The sequence below is a fragment of the Bos javanicus genome, chromosome 22 (assembly GCF_032452875.1).
Source record: "Bos javanicus breed banteng chromosome 22, ARS-OSU_banteng_1.0, whole genome shotgun sequence".
Classification (NCBI taxonomy): Eukaryota; Metazoa; Chordata; class Mammalia; order Artiodactyla; family Bovidae; genus Bos; species Bos javanicus.
In genome coordinates, this window is record NC_083889.1 from 7,372,302 (window position 1) to 7,382,786 (window position 10,485).

A 10,485-nucleotide genomic window follows, 5' to 3' on the forward strand; every position below is an offset into this window, starting at 1 on the left:
CACATGTGAACTCTTAGTTGCTGCATGTAGGATCTGGTTCCTTGACCAGGGATCAAACCTGGACTCCTACATTGGGAGCATGGAATATTAGCCCCTGGACCACTAGGGAAGTCCCCAGCATAACGATTTGACTTACATATATCATGAAATAATTACCATGTAAGTGTAGGGAATATCCATCAACTTGTAGAGATATGAAATCAAAAAAAGGATACCAAAGATATTACATAATTATTGCATATATTCCCCCACACTGTCCATTTTATACGTGTTAGTCATATATTTTGTAACTGGAAACCTGTACCCCTTAAACTCCGTCACCTGGTTTACTCATCCCCCACACCCTCCCTTCTGTTTCTGTCTTTTTATGTTTGTTCATTTTGTTTTGTTTTTGTTAATTTATTCTCACATCCATACATGGCTATTGGAAAAACCATGGCTTTGACTCGACGGACCTTTGTTGGCAAAATAATGTCTCTGCTTTTCAATATGCTGTCTAGGTTGGTCATAACTTTCCTTCCAAGGAGTAAGCATCTTTTAATTTCATGTCTGCAGTCACCATCTGCAGTGATTTTGGAGCCCCCCAAAATAAAGTCTGTCATTGTTTCCATTGCTTCCCCATCTATTTGCCATGAAGTGATGGGACCAAATATCATGATCTTAGTTTTTTGAATGTTGAGTTTTAAGCCAACACTTTCACTGTCCTCTTTCACTTTCATCAGGAGGCTCTTTAGTAGTTATTCTTTGCTTTCTGCCATAAGGGTGGTGTCATCTGCATATCTGAGGTTATTGATATTTCTCCCAGAAATCTTGATTCCAGCTTGTGCTTCATCCAGCCCAGCGTTTCTCATGATGTACTCTGCATATAAGTTAAATAAGCAGAGTGACAATATACAGTCTTGGAGTACTCCTTTCCCAATTTGGAACCAGTCTGTTGTTCCAAGTCCAGTTCTAAATGTTGCTTCCTGACCTGCATACAGATTTCTCAGGACATAGGTCAGGTGGTCTGGTATTCCCATCTCTTTCAGAATTTTTCACAGTTTGTTGTGATCCACACACTCAAAGGCTTTGGCATAGTCAATAAAGAAATAGATGTTTTTCTGGAACTCTTTTGCTTTTTCGATGATCCAGCAGATGTTGGCAATTTGATCTCTTGTTCCTCTGCCTTTTCTAAATCCAGCTTGAACTTCTGGAAGTTCACGGTTCACATATTACTGAAGCCTGGCTTGGAGAATTTTGAGCATTATTTTGCTAGCATGTGAGATGAGTGCAATTGTGCGGTAGTTTGAGCATTCCTTGGCATTGCCTTTTTTTGGGATTGGAAAGAAAACTGACCTTTTCCTGTCCGGTGGCCACTGCTGAGTTTTCCAAATTTCCTGACATATTGAGTGCAGCACTTCCACAGCTTCACCTTTTAGGATTTGAAATAGCTCAACTGAAATTCCATCACCTCCACTAGCTTTGTTTGTAGTGATGCTTCCTAAGGCCACTTGACTTTACATTCCAGGATGTCTGGCTCTAGGTGAGTGATCACACCATCGTGATTATCTGGGTCGTGAAGATCTTTTTGTGTAGTTCTTCTGTGTATTCTTGCCACCTCTTCCTAATATCTTCTGCTTCTGTTAGGTCCATACCATTTCTGTCCACCCATTCGTCACAAATGGCAAGATTTCATTCTTTAGTATGGCTGAGTAATATTACTTTGTTTGCGTATCTTAACCTGTGAACCAGTGGAAGTGACAGTGTTAGTTACTCAGTCGTGTTCAACTCTTTGTGACCCCATGGACTGTTTGTCCATGGAATTCTCCGTGCAAGAACACTGGAGTGGGTAGCCATTCCCTTCTCCAGGGGATCTTCTGACCCAGGGATCGAACCCGGATCTCCTGTACTGCAGGTAGATTCTTTACCATCTGAACCACCAGGGAAGCCCATCTCTACCTGTATCTATATCTAAATCTTCTAAAAAAGAATATTTATACATATATACGTGAATCACTTTGCTATATACCTGAAACTAACACAAAATTGTAAATAAACCATACTTCAATAAAAAAATAAAGATGGCAACATAAAATCAAAGGAGGGACACAACAGATTTACTTAAGGAGTGGGCCAGTTGGACTGTTATCTGGGAAAAAAATTAAGCTTGATTTATGTGTCATATGTACATGGTTAAGTGGCAAATAGATAAAAATTTACACCTAAAAATTGGAACAATATAAGTTCCAAATGGAAACATGGAAGAATTTCTTCAGAATTTTGGCACAGGCAAGAATATTCTCAAAATTCAGAAGCCATAAAAGAAATGAGTAATAAATTCAACCATGTGAATACAAAAATGTGCACGATGAAACATCACCAAGATAAAACTCAGAAGACAAGTGATGAACTGGAGAAAATATGTTTATGCATTTGAACTGTTTTTCTAACAGCTAAATGGCAAAAGGGTGTTTCTTACATTATTCTCAATACTTTTCTATATGGTTAAAACATTTAATAAAAAAGTAATTAATTTTTTATTAAATGTTTAATTTTTTAAATTTAAATGTTTACATTTTTTATTAAATCTTTTATTAAATGGTATATTATGGAATATGCCATTAAAAAAAGAATGTCTTCCAGATATAAACTTACCACTATGCACAAAAGTTCATGATATATATTAAGTTTTTTTTGGTTTGTTTTGGCCATGTGGCTTTTTGTGAACACAGGCCCTGGCGCTCAAAGTGTCTAGTCTTAACCACTGGACTCCCCAGGAATTCCTGTAAGTTCATGATAAAAACCTGGAATGATGAACCTAAAACTTAAATCCCAAACTCTTATTCATTTAAAATTTTTCTGGATTTGTTGAGATATTATTGATGTTAGCCATTCCTTAAAATTATTTTTAATTAAAAAATTTAATGCAATTTGAAAATATGTATTTACTTGTTTTTGGCTCCACTGGGTCTTCACTGCTGCGCATGGGCTTTCCCCAGTTGTGGCACGCTGGCTCAATTGCCCTGTGGCCTGCGAAAACTTCGCGGACCAGGGATCAAACCTGTGTTCCCTGCGTTGGCTTTGGCAGGGGATTCTCAACCACTGAACCACCAGGACGTCTTTTATCCATTTTTATAGAGGGAAGAATTATACTACTTTACAATTTCTAGGCTTCTTAATTTCTTTAAACAAACATGCCTTATTTTCACAACCTGCTAAAACAATCAGGATCTCCCCATTTTAGAAAAATAAAAAGAGGGAGGCCTTGTGATTGGGGAAAGTTGACTAATGAACCGCAGACAGAATCTAAAAAGTAGGGCTCCCAGGTGAGGTGAGCAGGTGGTTGCTCATGCCGGTATGATACCTGCCTACAGAGATGGCTACTTTGAAGAAGATGCTGATGTCAGTCGTGGGATGGGAAGCAGAGTTTGCATATGAGATGGTTACAAGATAACTTGTGGGAACCTGCAGAATGTCTGCACTCTTTTGATCTCACAGGAGATAAGCCAAGGTTATGCTTGGAGCCCCACCAGGCAGGAAAGAGCTCTGCACCAACACTGGACTGTACAGCCACCTCTCCACGGTTGCCTTGGTTTGAGGGATTCCTCCTAATGGTAATTACATCGCTACAAAAACATCACATGCAAATAAAGTGAATGGTGGTTCAAGTGGTGGATTTTTATGGTCTAGCTGGGCTTCTCTTGGGGGAACGACTGAGAAGGAGTTTGAGAGGGGTTGCACAGTTGACAAGAGGGAGCTTATGAGGGAATGGATTTAAGCTGAAAATAAAAAAAAATCATCTTTTGGAAGCTTCTTGAAGGTTACAGACACGTTGAGTCTATCACAGAGAAGACTTCCAATTAAGGTGCAACATAAGTCTACAGTTTGGGGGCCTTTCTGTTTTCCAAAACTCACTGGGATGTAACAAGAGAAATTTAAAAGATGGTTGGATACAAAAGCCACTTTAGAAAATACCTTGACAATTGTAAATTTGAACGTATATGTACCCTATGATTCAGGAATTCTATATCTAGGTATTTGTGCAAGATCTTAGTTCTTAAAAGGGCTTGTACAAGAATGTTCACAACATCATACTTGATGGTGAAAGACTGAATGCCTTCCCCTTTTAAATTTTTTAATTTATTTTTAATGGGAGGATAATTGCTTTACAATTTGTGTTGGTTTCTGCCATACATCAACATGAATCAGCCATGGGTATATACATGTGTCCCCTTCCTCTTGAACCTCCCTCCCACCCCCCACCCCATCCCACCCTTCTAGGTTGTCACGGAGCACTAGATTGAACTCCCTGTGTCATATAGCAACTTCCCACTGGCTATCTATTTTACACATGGAAATGTATATATCTCCATGCTACTCTCTCAGTTTGTCCCACCTTCTCCTGCCCCCGCTGTGTCCATAAGTCTGTTTTCTGTGTCTGAGTCTCTATTCCTGCCCTGCAAATAGGTTCATCAGCACTATTTTTCTAGGTTCCATATGTATGCATTAATATGCAATATTTGTTTTTTTCTTTCTGACTTACTTCACTCTGTACAATGTCACTAGAACGGACTCAAATGTGTTCCTGTTTATGACTGAGCAATATTCCATTGTATATATATACCACAACTTCTTTATCCATTCATATGTTGACAGACATCTAGGTTGCTTGCATGTCCTGGCTATTGTGAACATTGGGGCACACGTGTCTTTTTCAATTATGGTTTTCTTAGGGTATATGCCCAGTGGCGGGATGGCTGGGTCATTTGGTAGTTTTATTCCTAGTTTTTCAAGAAATCTCCATACTGTTCTCCATAGTGACTGTATCTGTTTACATTCCCACCAACAGTGCAAGAGGGTTCCCTTTTTTTTTACATCCTCTCCAGCATTTATTGTTTGTAGATTTTTGATGATGGCCATTCTGACCAGTGTGAGGTGATACCTCATTGTCATTGTCTTTGCCTTAAAATCAGGAACAAGACAAGGATGTCTGCTCTTGCCACTTCTATCATTGTATATTGGAGGTTCTGGTTAGAAAAATATGGCAAGAAAAAGAAATACTGAATGAAATGCATCCAGATTGGAAAGGAAGAAGTAAAACGATGTCTCTCTGCAGAGGACGTGATCTTTTATGTAGAAAATTATAAGGAATCCATAAAAAAGGAAAACTCTTAGGGCTATTAAGTGAGTTCAGCAGATTATAGGATACAAGATCAACATAAATCAATACTATTTCTATTCAAATATCAATCTCATCCAGAAATCCTCACAGACATACCCAGAATACTGTTTAACCAAATGTCTGTGGCTCAGTCAGGTTGACACATAAAATTAACCATTAGAAGTTGCCTGCACTGGCTTGATTTCACAGGGGCTCTGGTGCATGAATTGTTCCACAGAATTAGTTCCATTTTGAGGCAAAGAGTCTGGCCTTTTGTATCCACATGTCAGTGAAGCATCTTCCTACTTAGGCCAAGAGTAGATCTGTGGTAGGACTTCCTCAGTGGCTGGTCCACTGGATAAGACTGTGCACTTCCAGTGCAGGGCCTGGGTTCGATCTCTGGTCAGGGAATTAGATCCCACATGCCATGCAGCCAATACATAAATAAACTAAATAAGAGAGTAGTTTTCTGGGGAAAAAAGCAACTAACACTCACAGCAGCTAAAGGAGGGGTGCAGCAGTAGGCAAAGGCTTCTGGGTAGGGTACCAATAACATCCAATACAGAGGCAACCTCAAAATTCCTATGCAGAGATGGAGGAGCAGAGAGAGAAATAAATATTTATAAACAAACTAATATGAAATCTCCATTCAAAATGAGTCTGCAATCCAACATTCCTTACTCCAAGGAAGAAATATGATTGTACAATGAACAAGATCAACAATCAAAACGAGATCACTTGAGATGAACTCAATATAATAAAATAGCAGGGAAAATATTTCAAAATAAACATGCTGATCCATTTGGAGGAAGTAATAACACCCACTAACAAAGAACAAACATTTTTACTGACATCTGATAGAATTGATCCTGCCCAAAGGTGTTAGGAGAGGTGTATGCGGTTGTTAACAGGAAACTTCCTTCCACAGCTGAACTGAACTTCTATTTCAAGATCCTAGTTCTCCCAGAAGTCAGAGACTTCATCTCAGACAATTCAGCATTTCACCCACTCCCCCCTCCTTCAGTGGCACTTTGATATTACAATTTTGGGAAATGATCTTCGTCATCTGTTGTCAGCAACTGCTGAGACTCGCCTAATTCCGCCCAGGCCTCAACCATCAATCCATGGACTGACTGCTGAGTTTATCCACTGATCATGTGGCCACACTGGAAACGCTCCATTTTCTCCTGTGTTCCTCTGTGGCCTCAGCAGACATAGCAGGGCTTTCTGGAGCCGTTGCTACTTCCTGCTGCTCTGACTGGCGTGAGAGATCAGCCTTCTCCTCCCCACTCCATCTCTGGCTCATAGGAAACCTTGAAGGGACCTTGGTCCTTGTGCAGACACCTATGCTATGCTTCCTTCAAACTTGAACAACAATGGGAAACGCAGGGATCTTGCTTCCTCCCCTTTTGCTCAAATTTTAAGACCTTTGTGGGGATTCCATGGTATTCTCTAACTCTAAGAGCCTGGCCATGGGTGGTGGCCATGCAAGGACCCTTCCCAGGTGTACTTCCTAGCATCTGACTTTTGCTTTCCTTCTGACTCCTCTCTCTCAGCCCATGGAAGCCTCTTCCCTCTCAGGGCCCCTTCCTAAGAAGTTAGATCTGAAGGAGAAAGGCAAGCATGTGTCATTTCAGAAATACAGATGGGACATGCTTAATCTTCAAATCATTAGAAATTCAGAGATGTGAGTGGACAAAGAGAAGTGAAGATTAAGAAAAGCTGGCCAAGCAATATGAAGCATGGTCGAATGTCTTGTAAAAACTGGAATATCTGATATTCAGTACAATTAAGCTTATGCTATTACTCTGTAGACCGCCCCCACCCCTGTCTCTTTAAGCTTCTGTAAAGTTCTAAAGATGAAAGGGCCAGTGTGGGTGAGGTTTTTGTGAAACTCAAGGGACTCAGTTCCACATTTGAGTCAAGATACTGCAAGAAAATATGTGGGACAGTGAGCTCGTTCATGACTTGAACTCATTCAGTGGAGGCACAGTGTCTAGCCAGAGGAAACAATGAGAAGGAAGCCCTCCAGGGGTTCACAGAAATCTTGGGAAGGTTTTAAAAACAAAACTTTTCTAGATTTTCAAAGAGAAGGAAACCTCAGCTGACATCTGGTAGACATGGCTAAAGGAGTGCTTTTAAAAACACATGGGCCCACTCCCAATCTGTGAGCATAGACATAGAAGTATTTTTTTTTTTTTTTGCATTCAGGAAGCATTGATGGACGACTTACTATGGGCTAGATGTGCTGAACTGCGTACCAAGGATACAAGAATGAAAATCACACGGCAGTTGTCATGAAGGCTCTCTGGTCAGTGGTAAACAAATAACTACAGTTTTATGAGCTAAGTGCCATAGAGGGGGATGTAACCTGGGAAAGGGTTAACAGTCCCTCCCCTAACAAATATCAGGGAACCTGGCTCTTTCATTTCCTCATCTGCTCCCGAGGCTCACAGAATGTTTTGCCAACCTGGCCCTAATCCACATGTCTGAATTTCTGACACAGTGCCCTGGATATTTACTTAAGTGTCCTTTGCCTAATTAAACGATGGAAGTTTCTCTTCTGTTTTGACTGTTATTATCATTGCCTGTTGGTTCATGAGCGTAGGACAACTCTGCAGAAGCTCCATGGTTATCGCATGTTATAGTTAAGCTGATGGGAGAACAAGTGTCACCAAAACAGGAAATTGCCCATCATCTCAAAAACCTTTGGGTGAGATAATTGCCTTGATGCCCATAGTTAGCATGGAGGCGGGGGGGGGCAATTGTCCCAAAGACTGATGAGATTCTCAGCACATTTAGCTTGAAGATGGAGAGATTTTATGAGACATGCTAGAGATAGAGGGATTGTGTGGGACATGCTTTCTTTAAGTGGGAATGGAAAAGAAGAATTCTCCCCTCCCATTTTCCATAATAACAGCAATCAAAGAAAGAAAGAAAGAAAATAAATTTTGTAAGTGTCAAGAGTTGAGGACGAAACAAAGTTCTTGAATTTCAGACTCTGCAACAGAGGGATTCATAGGACCCTGATAGAAGGATGTTAACTAAAATTTTAGAAACCAATGCCTGATTGAAATTAAAAGGTGTTTATTTGGGGTTTGTTAAGGCTGTAGCCTGGGAGACACAGACTCGAGAAGCACCGGAGTTTGTTCTGCTGGACTACAAAATGAGAGAGGATGATAAAGGAAAAACCCATGGGTTACACTGAGTTTCAGGAGTGGTTTATCAAGCATTAGAATTGGAGCTGGTGAGAAGTAAGGGAACTTGTTGAGTAAGACTGGGTGGGGTCTGAATATTTCTGGAACTCTCTATTGTCTTTCTGGGTCTCTGCAGGTGCTGCTTCCTCCCCAAGCACCTTCTGCTCTCTTCATCTCTGTTCCTCCTCCTCTCATTCTCCGTGTGTCTCCACTCCAGGAGGCCTACCCTGACCAACCCCTGCTCCACGCCAGGGCCAGGTCTAGAGCTGGCATGCTCACAGCATGCTGCTCTTCTCCTTGAAATTGTCTTCCCCACAAACACTGCCTCGTCCATTCATACACAACTGTGTGATCCTCGAGGGGCAAGAAAAATGGCCTACTCAGTAACATGGGGCTCAGGGTAATACTGAAGGAACGTTTACTGTGTGGGTGAAGACACTCTGCTCATAGGTAAAGGTGAGGAGCACACCGACCCTAAAAGGGACAGGATCTGAACCCCTCAGGAGTCCTCTCTGGCACTTCTTGGAACACTTAATGTCTTCAAAGGTGTGGAAAGGAGGACAGGTGAGCCAGAATGGCCCAACTACCTGGATAAAGATCCTACCGCCTAGTAAAAAGTAAAGCCAAGGTGAAGTAAATTGGACAGATCACACACCTTGCCTTATGGCACCACCCTTATGGCAGAAAGTGAAAAGGAACTAAAGAGCCTCTTGATGAAAGAAAAGAGGAGAGTGAAAAAGCTGGCTTAAAACTCAACATTCAAAGAACTAAGATCATGGCATCTGATCCATCACTTCATGGCAAATAGATGGGGAAACAATGGAAATGGTGAGAGACTTTATTTTCTTGGGCTCCAAAATCACTGCAGATGGTAACTGCAGCCATGATATTAAAAGACGGTTGCTCCTGGGAAGAAAAGCTGTGATAAACCTAGACAGCATATTAAAAAGCAGAGACATTACTTTGCTGACAAAGGTACGTCTAGTCAAAGCTATGGTTTTTCCAGTAGTCATGTACAGATGTGAGAGTTGAACCATAAAGAAAGCTGAGTGTCAAAGAACTGATGCTTTTTGAACTGTGGTATTGGAGAAGACTCTTGAGAGTCCCTTGGACTGCAAGGAGATCAAACCAGTCAATCCTGAAGGAAATCAGTCCTGAATATTCATTGGAAGGACTGATGCTGAAGCTGAAGCTCCAATACTTTGGCCACTTGATGTGAAGAACTGACTCATTGGAAAAGATCCTGATGCTGGGCAAGATTGAAGGCAGGAGGAGAAGAGGACGAAAGAGGATGAGATGGTTGGATGGCATCACTGACTTGATGGACATGAATTTGAGCAAGCTCCGGGAGTTGGTGATGGACAGGGAAGCCTGGCGTGCTGCAGTCCATGGGTTCACAGAGTCCGACACAACTGAGTGACTGAACTGACCTGAACTGAACTGTACATCTTGCTCAGAAATCTATATCGAAGGCTTTGCCAAAGATAAAACGGGAAACCAAACTGAGCTTTAAGTGCAGGACATACTCCTGTCACCTCACCCTGCCATATACTCTGCCTGGTGAGGCCTGTGTTCAGAGTCACAGTTCCCATTTGGTTAATACTTGGTGGGACCACCAAAGGCCAGTGATCTGCAAAAATGACGAATCCCACTCATTAACACAGGCGAAACATACCTGCTATGGAACAAGCACAGTGCTCTGCCAACAGGACCTTGCACCAGGGGTGAAGGGACCCGATTCACGCTCACCAGGTTCTCAGACTTGAGTGGGAAGAATGGAAATACGTATAACACTCCAGAATTTCCTCCTGGAACACACCCTCTTGAACCTGGTCCTAGGCCATGGGCGGAAGCTTTGGTTGACAATCCCAGCTGAGTTCAGCCTTCAGACACGCCAGCCCAAAGGCCATCTGGAGTGAAGGAACCTCCAGACGATTCTAGGACCCGGCAGAGGCCGCAGTGTCATGACACCGAGAAGCCATCCTGCAGTCTGTCTGAATTCCGGATGCATGGAATCACACACATCACAAGATAGTTTTTTTATGCCACTTCCGCAAATGTATTGAAGTGCTTGGATGTGTAGCAACAGACCACGAGCAGCAGGAGCATAGTGATGGGAAGCGCCCGTCGGATTAGAAATTAAGGTGT